General features: G+C 32.8%; 1 protein-coding gene across 2 annotated transcripts in view; it reads right to left on the reverse strand.

The window, feature by feature from the left end:
• Nucleotides 1-14,972, reverse strand: part of LOC115232540 — a 96,555-nt gene extending 81,583 nt beyond the window's left edge. Inside the window, exon 1 of one of the 2 annotated variants that reach the window (XM_029802478.2) lies at nt 14,525-14,972. The gene's annotated coding sequence lies outside the window, so the exon portion shown is untranslated. The remainder of the gene's footprint in view (nt 1-14,524) is intronic. The other variant, XM_029802479.2, reaches the window with a different exon arrangement.
• Nucleotides 14,973-15,240: the final 268 nt, after the last annotated feature.

Genomic DNA, 15,240 nt, shown 5'->3' on the forward strand with positions numbered 1-15,240 from the left:
ATTTCTTACCGAACAACCAGACAGTTGATTTGTTTATAGTGATTAAATGCCTGTGTATACATAAGCTCCCTCCCTCCATCAAATCGACATTACCTCTATTGTTGCAATGGGTGCCACATGTCAGACGATGAAATGATCGCAGGGCAACGTGAAATAAAGCGCTTTGCTCAAGAACACAACACAACGCCCGGTCTGGGAACCGAACACATGATCTTGCAATCATGAGTGCAACACCTTAATCACTGAGCTATATGACTTCAAGGAGGAGGAAGCACAGATTTTACATAGTTTTGATATATTTTAAATGAAAGAGTATTGTGGTTGTCGACCGGTTTCACTTTCGCTAATCATGACATTGAAATTATTGTAATTTCGTATTTCCTTAAGAAAGTTTTTGTCCTTGTTCTTGTATGAAAGTTTGCGAATAAATCAAGCAGAAAACTCTTATATACATACATACATACATACATACACAAACACACACACGCACACACACACCACACACACACACACACACACACACACACACACACACACACACACACACACACACACATATATATATATAATTTATATTTTTGACTAAGGTCATACTGGTATCGCACCTTCATACATTTTTAGTGGAATGAATGATGAATCCTCACTATTATTTCATTTCAAGCTTGGTAGTTATTCTAACGGACTTTAGCCGAACCGCTAGTTTACAGGGATGTGAACAAACTAACAACAGTTGTTAAGCGGAATTAAAAGACAAACAAGAAAAAACGCACTCACGCACACAGACACATACAGACATAGATACATACAAACAAACACATATATACAAAACTCTTTCAGTTTCAGTCTACCAAATCCACTCACAAAGGTTTGGTCGACCCGCGGCTATAGAAGAAGGTACTTGTCCTAGATAGGATAGTTTTCTTTTGCTGGGCTCTAATCTCTTTGGCGAATCCATAGAAAACGAACCTACATCAACTATTCTGCCTATATGTCAGTGCACTCCTTTCAACGCAATGTATGCCAGAACATCTGAAAATCTCACGGAGGCCTAAAAAGACAGTTTATGATCCACAGTGCTCAGAACTTAACTGCAGCTCTTGGTGGTCCAAATCGGATATGCAATCTATGTGGGTATCCTCTCAAAAATTGTCTAGTTTAAAAAGCCACATCAGATGCCATAATGATTCTAAGTTGTAGGTATATGAAGTGATCAAACTCTGCATAAGGAGTAGACAACTACCATGATGTTATTTTAGAAAACTATCATTACCAAATATAAGACAAAATACATTGTCCCAAATCTAGTAAATTACGACTATAATTCAATCTAATTCAGTAACTCGTGACGTTTCTGCGGCTGACGGTATGAAAGACAGGGTGGTTGAGCAGCCACCCTGGAAACCCTGAATCGAGGAGCTGAATGAGAAAATTGTGTTTAGCGGTGACATAAGTACTGTAGAGCAAAGGAGTAAAAGAGGGAAAGCGAGATGTATATTAAAAAATATCAACGGAACTCAACTGACCTAGGTCGCTTGTCGGTTTATATTAAAAATACAATAATTCTTATATCACCCTTCAGTAAAATATATTATACATATACATTCAAACATATTAGAAATGTATTATAGTAATATATTCTTGACATATATGTATTTATTTAGCATACATAAAATAGAGTATCTTTATATGTTATGTATTATGTTTGTAGACTTTCGCCTTTATAGAATAAGTGAACAGAACTCTATACCTAGCGAAGTGTAAATATATGGTATACACCAGTTTGAGCTACTTAAAGTATAAATCTTCACTCGAAGTTTCATGCAGAGGTAGCTTTATTCAGAGTAGGCTTTTGCTGGTAGATTTCGTGGTGAGCTCGGACGCACAGAGACATAACATTTTAAATCAACGATATAATTTCATTCTCTCGCAAGCTTCCCATTTCTCTGTTCGTGCAAATACACGCACACGTACACAAACACGCACACACACACACACACACACGCACATACACACACATACAGAACAGTTGAAAATCGTTTGTGCCTTATTATCGGACAAATGAACAACTGACTGATATATATATATATATATATATATATGTATATCAGTGTATGTGCGTGTATGTTCTGTAAAAGGTATATATATAATATATATATATATATATATAGAGTGTGTGTGTGTATATATATATATATGAGTGTGTGTGTGTGTATATACATTATAATATATATATATATTATATATATATATATATATTATATATGAGTGTGTGTGTGGTGTGTATATATATATTATATATTTGTATCGAATTTTGAGCCATTGCCGGTTGATTTCAAAACACCAAATGGGTGATAATGTATATTAACCCATTTTAGAATCAAAATAATTTTTATCACCAATTTTAATTATATCGACTTCTGTGATTCTGTACTATTCAACTGAAGTCGGCCTGGTGACTAGTTAAAAAAAAATCTCTCGTCACATGATAACTATTTCTCCAGGACAAGTTAACCTTCATACTTATACATGTCTATCAAAAACATAGCGTCGCAGCGATCGGTGAATCTATCTATCTATCTATCTATCTATCTATCTATCTATCTATCTATCTATCTATCTATCTATCTATCTATCTATCTATCTATCTATCTGTCTATCTATCTATTTATCTATGAATCTATCTATCTATATAGTTGTCTTTGCCTGTAAGTTTGTCTATTTTTTCTCTCATTTCACTTTCGTGTGTGTGAGTAGTATTGAGTGTGTGCGCGCATGAGAGTGTATGTGCACGCGTGCGTGGTTGTGTAATCTGAAATATATATATATATATATATTATATATATCTATATATATATATATTATCTAATAATATATAATATATATATAAACACATATATATTTATATATGTATATGCATGCGTATGTGTATCATGTTGTAATATTCACACACACACACGAACGCACACACAAATATACACACACACACACATGTAAAGCCAGAAAGAAAGACGAACAAGGGAAGAAAAAAAGAAGACAGAAGTAAATCAGGTAAATGAAGCTGGCAGGTATGCTGGTAGGTATATAAATAGGTGAATAGATGTGTGGATCGATCGAAAATATAAAAATAGAAGACACACTAGCTATGCATACTAACACACATACGCATACACCCGCAAACACATACACACACATATATATAACATTATATATAATATATATATACATATATATATATATATATATATATACATATATACGTATATAATATATATATATATATAAATATATACATATATTATATATGTATATATATATATATGTATATTATATATATATATATATATATATATATATATAATATATATATTATATATATATAATATATTTATAATGCATGTATCAATATAGCTGAATGGAAAGGCAGACAAATATAGAGAGGTAGGAGAATAAATAGAGAAACTAGAAATGCTGTAAATAAATGAGAGAGGATATATATTAAGTTGACAGATACATAGAATGATGACAAGACCGGGGATGTACATTCGTATAAGAATAGACAAACGAAAGAATTTCATCTTTCCCTCTTCTATCTCTCTCTCTCTCTCTCGCGCTTTTTTTTGTAGCTTTCTATATCTCTCTGTTTTTCTCTGTCGTTCTCTCTCTGTCTCGCTCCCTTTGACCCTCTCTCGTTTACTTTCTCGTTTTCTCTCTCTCTCTTTCGCTCTTTTTTTTTTTCAGCTTTCTATCTCTCTCTTTCTGCTTTTCTCTGTCTTTCTCGGTGTCTTTCTCTGTCTCTCTCTTCCCTTTGTCCCTCTCTCGTTTCCTTTCTCTCTCACTCAGTCAGTCACTCACTCACTCACTCTCCTTTTCTTTCTCTTTATAGCTTTCTATCTCTCTCTGTGTCTCGCCCTCTGTTTCGGTCTCTTTGTCGCTCTCTCGTTTTCTATTTTCTTTCTCTACCTCTATACATTTTTCTTTCCCTTTCTATGTGTGTTTCTTTCATTCTGTCTCTGTCTCGGCCTCTCTGTTCCCCTATTTGTTTGTTTCTTTCTCTCTCTGCTTTACTCTGTCTTTCTCTCTCACCCTGTGCTTTACTCTGTCTCTCTCTCTCTGTCTTTATAATTCTCTGTTCTCCCTGCACTTCCCTATCTCTATGTATTTCTGTTTCTCTTTCTCTCCCTCTCTCCTACTTTCATTTTTTCGTTTTCTCGCTTTTTTGCTCTGAATACCTTTCTTTGTCTCCTGTTTTTCTCTATCTTTCTGTCTCAGTCGCTGTGTGATTTTATTTCTCTGTTTCCGTCTCTCTTTCTCTCTCTATGGATGCTTTTGTCTGTGTATTGTGTGTATGTGTGTGTGTGTGTGTGTGTGTGTGTGTGTGTGTGGGTGTGTGTTGTATGTCTGTGTGTATCTCTATGATGTGACGTGCGTCTATATGCACGTCTTATCGTGCGAATATATGCGCACGCACAGGTAGCGCTTGTTTGCTTAAGATGATTTCCCAGAGTCACATGAATAATGATATGCAGATTTTCCTAAGACTTGGTGTTACCATAATTACATGGTTGCATCCCCTACACATAAGTCCATGCCTTAATATAATCTGTATAATCTATATTAAGGGTGTGTAAATTGGGGAAGGCCGTATTTCATTTTCGACTGCATATCATTATAATATTAATAGGAAAGACCCGACTACAGATAGACTAGCACAGGGATTTGTAAAGATATAAGCAAGAGAGAGTGAGAGAGGTGGGAGAAAGGGAAAGATAGATGAAATTAAATAAATAAAGAAAGAAAGACGGTAAAAGAAAGAAAGAATAGGAGAGAAAAACATTATGATAGTGATAATTGTGGAGACGAAAGCGAGAATGATACTGTGCGGAAAACAAAATGCATGATGAGGTAATACAAACTTTAGAAGAGTCAGTGGAGTATAGATGAGACGTGATAGTATATGAAAAAGAGGGAGAGTGAAGAGAGAGGAGGAAAAAATAGAAAGACAAAGAAAATGATAAGGTGTATGAGATACAATTTGAAAGAAAAATCGAGGGGAAGGAACGGAAAGTTTAAGAGAATTGATGAGAGAGAAGGTGAGGGAAATTTATGAAACAGAGAGGAAGGGCGAAGCTTGGGAGAAAGGGGAAGAGAGAGAAAAAGAGAGATGAGGGAATAGAGAATAAATGAAATAGAGACAAAGGGCTACAAGAAAAATGGGGACTTTAGGAGAATTAACCAGATCAATAGAGAAATATTGTGAGAGAAATAACAAGAGACAAGTTGTATTCGGAAAACACGATGTTAGAGAATGAGAAAAAGTCATATGACTGAAAGAGAAAGTTTAAGGGATAAAGAATAGGTATAAGAAAAATAAACATATATATGTGAGAAACAGGTCATGTCAGAGAAAGAAAATATTGTAAGAGGGAAAGAAACATGTATGTAAGTTAGAAAGAGAAAAGATGAAGGGATGTCAAATAAAAATGATGTTTGACGGATAGAAAATATGTCAGAGGAAAAGTTTTAAAAAGACTTAAGAGGAAAATGTAAGCGTAAGAAAGTAAAAGTGGTAAGGCAGACAAAGATGTCAGAGGATAAGATTGAAAATTTGAAACATTTAAGAAAAATGGAATTATATGCAAACGTGAAGAAATAGATGTAAGACAGAAAGTGAAAAGAAACGTAGCAGAAAAAGATGAAAAAAGAGTTAAGACAGACAGACAGATAGACAGTCACAGAGACAGACTATATATATATATTATATATATATATATATATATATATATATAGATAGAGATATAGATAGATAGATAGATAGATAGATAGATAGATAGATAGATAGATAGATAGATAGATAGATAGATAGATAAGTAGATAGCTAGACAGACAGACATATAGATATAGATAGATAGATAGATAAATACATAGACAGACAGACAAAAAGATAGAGATAGACAGTTAGACAGACAGTCATACATACAGACAGACAGACATACAGATAGATAGATAGATAGATAGATAGATAGATAGATAGATAGATAGATAGATAGATAGATAGATAGATAGATAGATAGATAGATAGATAGATAGATCGATAGATAGATTATTAGATGCAAGAGTGAAAGAGAAAAAAGATCTTGCAGAAAAAGAATAAATGAACGTAAGACGAAGATAAAAGAAAAAAACATATGAGGGAGAAAAAGCAGTGTGAGGAAAAAGAAGGAGAAATGGATGGGAGAACGAGAAGCAGAAAAACAAAAGAGATAAAGAAACTTTTAAGCAATTGGATAAAGAATCTAGGAAAAGAAGGGAAAAAGAATTGATGGAAAAGATAAAGTGCTTTATGTGAAAGGAGAATTGTCAAAGAAAGGCATAAAACATTTAAAGAAAGACAGAGAGAAAGAAAACGAATGAGAAACAAGAAAACGAAGAAAAAACGAGTTAGTAGGCGAATAAATGAAGATAATGAAATGAGAGAGATCATGTGAGTGATAGAAGTTTGATCTATGAAAATGAGGGGGGAAAGAGAAGTCTGTAAGGTGTATGAATGAAAAAAGTGAAGCAATGGTTTTATAAAGAATGGTTTGAAAATATGAATAACGAAGAAAAGGAAAGAAAGAGCCAGAAAAACGGAAAGATGGAGATGGAAGATGGGTGGTGGATACTGGTGAATTGGAAGAGAAGCACAGGTAAATGGACAAAGGTAGATAAAATGTGAACGAGGCATGTGATCAGTTTGGAGGGAGTAAAAGGAAAGTTTATATGAATGACTGAAGAAATTTGTCAGAAGGGATGAAGTATAGTGAATGAAAAGAAGGGATGAAGTATAGTGAATGAAGAGAAGGGATGAAGTATAGTGAATGAAAAGAAAAGAAAACTTAGGAAATGAGAGAAAAATATTTTGAGATGAAAAATATAAGAAAATAGAGAATAGCAGGAGAGACGGAGATATTTTAAACAAATGAATAAAAGAGATAAATTTGTTACATTTTCTATATTACGAATTAGTCTGCAAAAGAGTCATAAGTCACAAAGAACTAATTGTGTGGGGACAGGGGCCACAGTGGTGGAGGTAGGAGCCATAGTGGTTTAAAAAGCGACATCCCCGATATATTTAATCAGTAGTTATTTTATCGACCGCCCATGTAAAGAAAACCCTTGAAAATATCAACTCGTTTCAAGTCTTTGTCTTGGACGAGGAAGTAAAAGCTAGAAGCGTAAGCGAGAAATAGCCCAAGAGATCTATACTTCACAACCTTTCACTCTCACTTGTCTCTCTCTCTTTCACTCTTTCATTCTGTGTAAGTGTATATATATATATATATATATATAATATATAAGATATATATATATATATATATATATATATATATATATATATATATATATATATATATGTATGTGTGTGTGCGTGTGGGGTATGTGCATGTATATATATATATATATACTTACAGAGAGAGAGAGGGGGAGTGCAATAAAAGAAGACAGAGAGCAGTATGTATGTACACGTACCTAATCATATATGTATGAGTTATATTTATCTATCTATCTATCTATCTATCTATCTATCTATCTATCTATCTATCTATCTATCTATCTATCTATCTATCTATCTATCTATCTGTCTATCTATCTATCTATCTATCTATCTATCTATCTATCTATCTATCTATCTATCTATCTGTCTGGTTATCCATCGAATGCAAGTGAGAGAGAGAGGCTAGGAGTGAAATGCCAAAAATGAAAAGGAAAGGAAAGGAAGGAAAGGAAAGGAAAGAAAGAAACAAAGGAAAATAAGAGAAAGAGAGAAAAAAGAAACTCAAAGGAATGAAATTTGTTTGGGAGAAGGAGAGGAGATTAAAAGAAAGAGATGAAAGAAAAAGTAGAAATCTTGAAAGATAAGAGAAAAAGCGACATCGAAAAGGAAATAAAGAAGGGAGAAAAGCGAATCAAAAGAAAGAAGCACCCGAAAGTAAAATATATGTTAGATTCGATCAGTGGTTCTCAACAGGGTTCCACATGGCCCTTAGGGGTGCATATAAGATATTGTTGCTAAAGTTTATATGCAATAAATTTCAACAATACACAAAATATTTAAACGTTTTTCTATTTGATTCCTAATACTGCTTGATCATAGAAATGCAATAGTTTTTAAATATCGAAGGTCCTCCCTCCTGAGCAAAATAGGAATCAAAGGGGGCCATTGGTAAAAAAGAAAATGTTCGAGGATTACTGGGTTAGATGATAGAAAGATGCAATGAAAAAAATAAAATGTGAGAAAAAATGACTGATAGTCCGACAGGAAAAAAAAAAAAGATGAAAACGATTGATTGTTAGATCGACAAAAAAAGGAATAAAATGGATTGAAGATTCAAAAAAAAAAACTTATAATGAAAGATAAAAGAAACGAAGTAAAAATGTGTGGAAGAATTTAGAATGAAAATCATGATTTAAAACATTTTAAAGGAAAAAAATTGTCATGAAGAAGGAAGTAAAAAAAGAGATAGAAAAAAAAGACAAGAAAGGATAAAAAGGAAAAGCTGAAGTCAAAAATAGAGAAAAAATAGAAAGAGGATCAATGAAAGAGAAATGTATAAGAAAAAAATTGAAAGAGAGGCAAACGAGAGGAGGAAAATGAAAAGAAAAAAGTAGCAAGAAATCACATGAATTTGGAAAAAAGAATTGTCCACAATTAGAGGAAGAAGAAGAGTAAAAAAGAGACAAAGGACAAGAGAGAAAGAGAGAGAGAGAGAGTGAGAGAGAGGGGGGTTCAGAGAGTGAGGGAGAGATAGGGTAAGAAAGAGTAGAAGAGAGGGAGATAGACACAGAGAGAGGGGGTAAGGGAGTGAGAAATGAATTAAGTTTAGCAAGAATGGATAAATGAATTCAAGAAATCAAGTTGTGCGAAGGAGAAAATGAAGGAAAGTAAGCACATGATTGGAGGAATGAAACTTTGAAAGTATGAAAGTACATTAGAACATATACTCATATACTACATACATACATTCATATATATATCTTCATTTAGTGGTCTATTCCTTTATTTGCTTCAGTCATTTCCCTGCGGCCATGTTGGAGCACCGCCTTTACGTATATATGCGTATATATGAGTGTGTGTGTGTGTGGGTGGTGTGTGTGTATGTATGTATGTGTGTAAACATATATAAATATATATATATATATTATATATATATATATATATATATATATATATATAATATAATTATATATAGTGTATGTATATTATATCTTTTTATCACGCATTCTAACTTCCATTCATTCATTACATATATACAGTGAGAGACACACAGGGAGCGAAAGACAGTGAGAGAAAAAGCAGGAAAGAAAGAGGGGAGTGTGTCAATGAGAGGGAGAGAAAGATAGAAAGCTGGAGAGAGAGATAGAGAGAAATACATATTTTACATAGGGAAATAAATAACTCGCATATACACATACAAGGTATATTGACAAAATTCACACACACACACACACGCATATGCACACATGCAGTGACAGGAAGACAGCGTAAGAGAGAGAAGAGGAGGAAGAGAAGCAAAATAATAGAGAGAGAGAGAGAGAGAGAAGAGAGAGAGAGAGAGAGAGAGAGAGAGAAACAAAGCAATCAAAAAAGAGAAATTTATAGAAAAACACACGGAAAGTGGTCCGCTAGAATCAATTGAAATAATTAAATACGTTGCAATTATTAATTGAAATGAATTCTGAAACAGTGTTGATGGTTTTATTGTCTGTCATAATTAATTGAAAACTCGTGAAAGACTTTTTAAATATATTCAGGTATTTGGAGCCTTCGTTTACGATTCGAACACATACACAGACGCGCGCACACACTCACACACACATATATATATATATAACGTGAGAAATCTTATATATATATGTATATATAAACATATATAAAAGATACATGCACGCATACAAAAATTTTTTTTATATATTGTATATATATTTATATATACATGAATATATACATATTTGTGTGTGCGCGCGAGTTTGTGTGTGTTTGTTCGTGTGCGTGTACCCGTGTGGAAAACTTTTAAGATTGGTTTTGAGTGGATACCTTGCTCCTCTATGCATGTATGTGAGCATACATACATACATACATACATACATACATACATACATACATACATATCCACTAGAGTGGATACAAGCGCTAATATATGATTTATGAAAACATGTGACGTTAATAAAAATCTGTAAATATAAAACCATTCAGATTTCTGAGTACCTTATTTCTTCTAATATATAATACCTGTACATCACCTCCAAACCTTCTAATATATATACATATATAAATATATATATAGTGGCTATGTGGTAAATAGCTTGCTTAGCAACAACATGGTTCCAGGTCCAACCCCACTGCATAGCCCCTTGGTCAAGTGTCTTCTACTAAAGCCTCGAGCCGATCAAAGCCTTGTGAGTGGATTTGGTAGACGGAAACTGAAAGAAGCCCGTCGCATATATATATATATATATATATATATATATATATATATATGAATGTGTATGTTTGCGTGTGTGTTTGTCTCCCAACATCGCTTTACAACCGATGCTGGTGTGTTTACGTCCACGTAACTTAGCTTTTCGGCAAAAGAGACCGATAGGTTAAGTACTAGGCTTACAAAGAATAAGTGCTGGGGTCAATTTGCTCGAATAAAGGCGATGCTCCAGCATGGCCGCATTCAAATGAGTGAAACAAGTAAAAGAATAAAAGAATATATATATATACGCATACATACAATCAAACATATATTTGTTGGCTAGCTAGATTTTGTTGAGGTCCAAACTTCGTTAGCCAGAGTGCAGTTTTGTTCGGACATACGATTACCAAGTCAATGGACAATACACTATCACCTGTTCACACGTGGAAGACCGGATTCATGGGAAAAACTGCTTTTTTGCCCTAAGTGAAAGATAGGCACACACAGACACACACACACAGGCACACAAGCAAACACGCACATATACACGCATGGAAGTACCGGGAGATTTCTCCTATTCATTGATTATATTAATATGTATGTATATATATGTATATATAATATATATATATATATATATATATATATATATTATATATATAATATATATATATATATATATATAGGAATACTCTTTTTCGATGTTGGAATTCTTTTCCACGCATGTATGTAAATGCATGCATGAATGCACCTCGACGCGCATTCACAGACACCCAATATACACGAACAGACGCACACACGAACGGACATAACGAAAGATAACAAAATATGAATACTGGAGCTTATGATATCAAGCGTCACTAAAAAATCTCCATACAACGCAGATAAAGGTCCGCACCTGGCGAAAACACGCATCAATTAACTGATCATGACTTGGATATTACATACCCACAATACATACAACACACACACACACACACACACACACACACACACACTATATATAAATGTACATATTTGTATGTATACACACACACATGTATGTATGTGTGTATGCATATATTTATACATTATATAAGTATATATATTATTATAATATATATATATCTATATATATATTACGATATATATATGTATATGTATAAAATATTATTAGAGACAAAACCACTATTTTGCAAACAAACAAGGAAAGACTTAATCAATACATAAAATTTTAATAAATAGTCAAAAAAACCGCCACTACAATTGTTACTTGTCTTGATCGACAATCTTCAGGTGGACTTCCAATAAGTCAGTTTCAAATTATGATATTTATTAAATTTTATGTATTGATTAAGTCTTTCCTTGTTGTTTTGCAAAATAGTGGTTTTGTCTCTAATAATATTTTATATATTTACTATAAATTGGATTAATCCTAAATCTGATTTTTCCCTGTAATTTGGATTATTCCCTAATATTTATTATGTATATGTATATATAAGTATGGTATTATATATATGTGTGTGTGTGTGTGTGTGTATTTATCTATCTATATATTATCTATCTATCTAACTATATAATATATATATATAGATATATATATATATATATATTATATATATATATATATATATATATATATATATATATAAGTATACCATCTCACTCAATCCACACGAATTTTGCAATAAATTTGACTCTAGTTTCAAGCCTGAGTCACCACGCATCACTAAATGATCCGTTGTTATGCTTAAAATACTTTTAAAACAATTCTTTGCTTAAAAAAAATTTCCAACTTATAAATGTGCATGTATGTATTTTAGTGTGTCTGTTTGCACGTACCTGTGTGTAATTGTGTTTGTGTGTGAGAGCTTATGTGCTTGTACATGTGTGTGTGTGTGCGTGTGTGTGTGTGTGTGCGTGTGTGTGTGTGTGTGTGTGTGTGTATTTATGCGTGTACGTGTGATTGCGGAGTGTGTAGTGGCTGGAGAAAGATGACTGGAGGGAGTCATTGAAATGTGACTATATTGATCATTTGAATAAGAGATTGGATGAAAAAAAGCAATAGTTGAATGAATGGTGAAATAGGTTGACAAATGTTTAGCCAGTGAGAAATACACACGAGAAATCGAATAAAAAATGTTAGTTGGAATATACATGGATTAATGAAAGAAATGTATATAGAAAAGTTAATAGATATTCACATAGATGGTTATTGATTGAACCCAGATAAGTAGATATATATAGAGAAATAGAGAGAGAGAGAGAGAGAGAGAGAGAGAGAGAACGAGAGACAGATAAGGGGAGAGGGAAAGAGAAAGAGCCAGAGACAGAGGCAGAGAGGGAGAGTGAGAGAAGAAGGGAGAAAGTTATAATCAAGGATTGACGAGAAAAGTTCAAAGATAAAATAATACATTACTCATTATATCTATTTAACTATATACAATATACAAATATACGTACATACACACACACACATCACACACACACACACACCACACACACACACACATACACGCACACACACAGATATATCTATATATATAAATCATTTGAGGTAGAGATTCATCTACTTTGATGTATCAATTCAAATAAATCGCATACATTCTCCAGCCTAATTTGCTCTGTTAGATTAGTCTCATGATATAATTTTAACTTTCTTTTTTTGCCGATACAGTATAACCGTCACCTGCTATTTCTGCTAAGATGAAACATCGAAAACAATGAAACAAATAAATATTTCTTTCAATGAAAGTCTTTGGCATTAGTTTTGTACATTTTGGTTTTCCCGGTTTCTTAAATAGCATCCTTTTCATAATTATTTCATGACTCTTTTTTTTTTTATATGAATATCCGTTAATATTGATGTTTGAAACAGATGCGTTCTTGTAAATGCATATTCTATGCATAGTTATCAATTAATTGTTCTATCTATCCTATTGTGTTCTATTTGTCCATATATCTTTTAATCTGTCAATATATCTCTCTATCCCCCTCTCAGTCTCTCTTTTTTCTCTTAAAAAATTATATATATATATCCCTCTCTCTCTTCTCATATATATATATATATATATATATATAAATTTAAAATAATAAAGTTGAAAATTGAATATTAATTTGATTAATATCAATTTAAAACCATATACATATACATATATATATGTGTGTGTGTGGATGGTGTATATATGCATATACATGTATATATATATATATATATATATATATATATATATATATATATATATATATATATTACATGTATACGTATATATACATATATATAAAATACAGGTGCAGATACTTATGTATATGTGTGTGCATATATATATATATATATATATATATATGTGTGTGTGTGTACGTGTGTGTGTGTGTATATGTATATGTATATGTGCCTGTGTGTATCTATGTATATACATATACACACATAATTACAGTGACAATACTCGATCTCAGATACTCATACATAATCCTTTTTCAATCGATACCCAAATTCTTATTTTCTAAATTTCCACCTTCACTCTTCCACATTTCCTTGAAACATGCACTATGTAATGGAAAAGGAAAATAAACTATGAAACATAATAAAATACACATCATCCGAAACTCTTTCATAACACACACAATAAAAAGTAAAATTAAGTTAATTAATTAATTTATTTCTTCTTATTATCATTATTGTCATTAACATCTTTCAATGTTAATTCCATTTCTTACCGATTGTCAGCTATTATTATTATTATTATTATTATTATTATTATTATTATGAAGGCGGCGATCTGGCAGAGTCGTTAGCACACCGGACAAAATGCTTAGCAGCAATTCGTCACTCTTTACGTTTCAAGTTCAAATTCCGCCGAGGTCGACTCAGCCTTTCATCCTTTCAGGGTCGATAAAATGTGTACTGACTGGAGTGGACTGGCCTTTTGCCAAAATTTGAAACCGTTATTATTATTATTATTATTATTATTATTATTATTATTATTATTATTATTATTATTATACATGGTTTTCTTAAATGCTAAACCGTAGACGTGAAATGGCTGGAATCAAAGCGAAAGTAAAAACGGAAATTAGTTTTGGGTTGTCAGAAATATTCTTACCTGAGGTATTTGCGCTAAAAACTGTTGCGAGAAATTTGTTAGATTGTTTATGAAATTTTTTGCGGTTTTATGTTTCTTTCAACTATCACTGGTCGGAACGTTGACACGGTTTCTGTTGTAGTAATAGTAGCAGTAGTAATAATAATATTGGTAAAGTTGGTGGTGGTAGTTGTGTTGGTGATAGTTTTGTGCTGCCGTAGTCGTAATCGTGGTCGTGGTAGTGGTCGTGGTCATGTGATAAAAACTTGTGCTTCCAAAAAGCCTAAATGGTTGAAACGGTAATAAGAAAGTTGTTTAAGTTTGGTCAGTTCGATGCGTTTATATCTTGTATGTTGTGCTTTCTACAACTAAGAGCGCTACCGACACACTTGTCGCTATCTGTTAATTGCTACCGCTACTGCTACTGCTACCGCTACTGCTAGTGTTTTTAACTGTTGCTACTCATACCGTTACCATTATGCTATACCTACAACTGCTGCTGCTGCTGCTGCTACAGTTATTGTGGCTGCAACCTGTTGACTGTCGCCACCTCCGTTCAAAATATTCTTTCCTACTGCAACCGCTACTGTTGCAAACAATTGAAGCGAGGCCCTAGCAAGGTAGCTTTCTGAGGAAAAGGGAACTTGACAGAGAAAATATATTACTTGCAATAATTAAAAGGTGTAATAGAAGAAATATAATCGAGATATCTGTGTATTATTGTGGAATGTGATTTG

The sequence above is a fragment of the Octopus sinensis genome, linkage group LG2, assembly GCF_006345805.1.
Source record: "Octopus sinensis linkage group LG2, ASM634580v1, whole genome shotgun sequence".
Taxonomy (NCBI): Eukaryota; Metazoa; Mollusca; class Cephalopoda; order Octopoda; family Octopodidae; genus Octopus; species Octopus sinensis.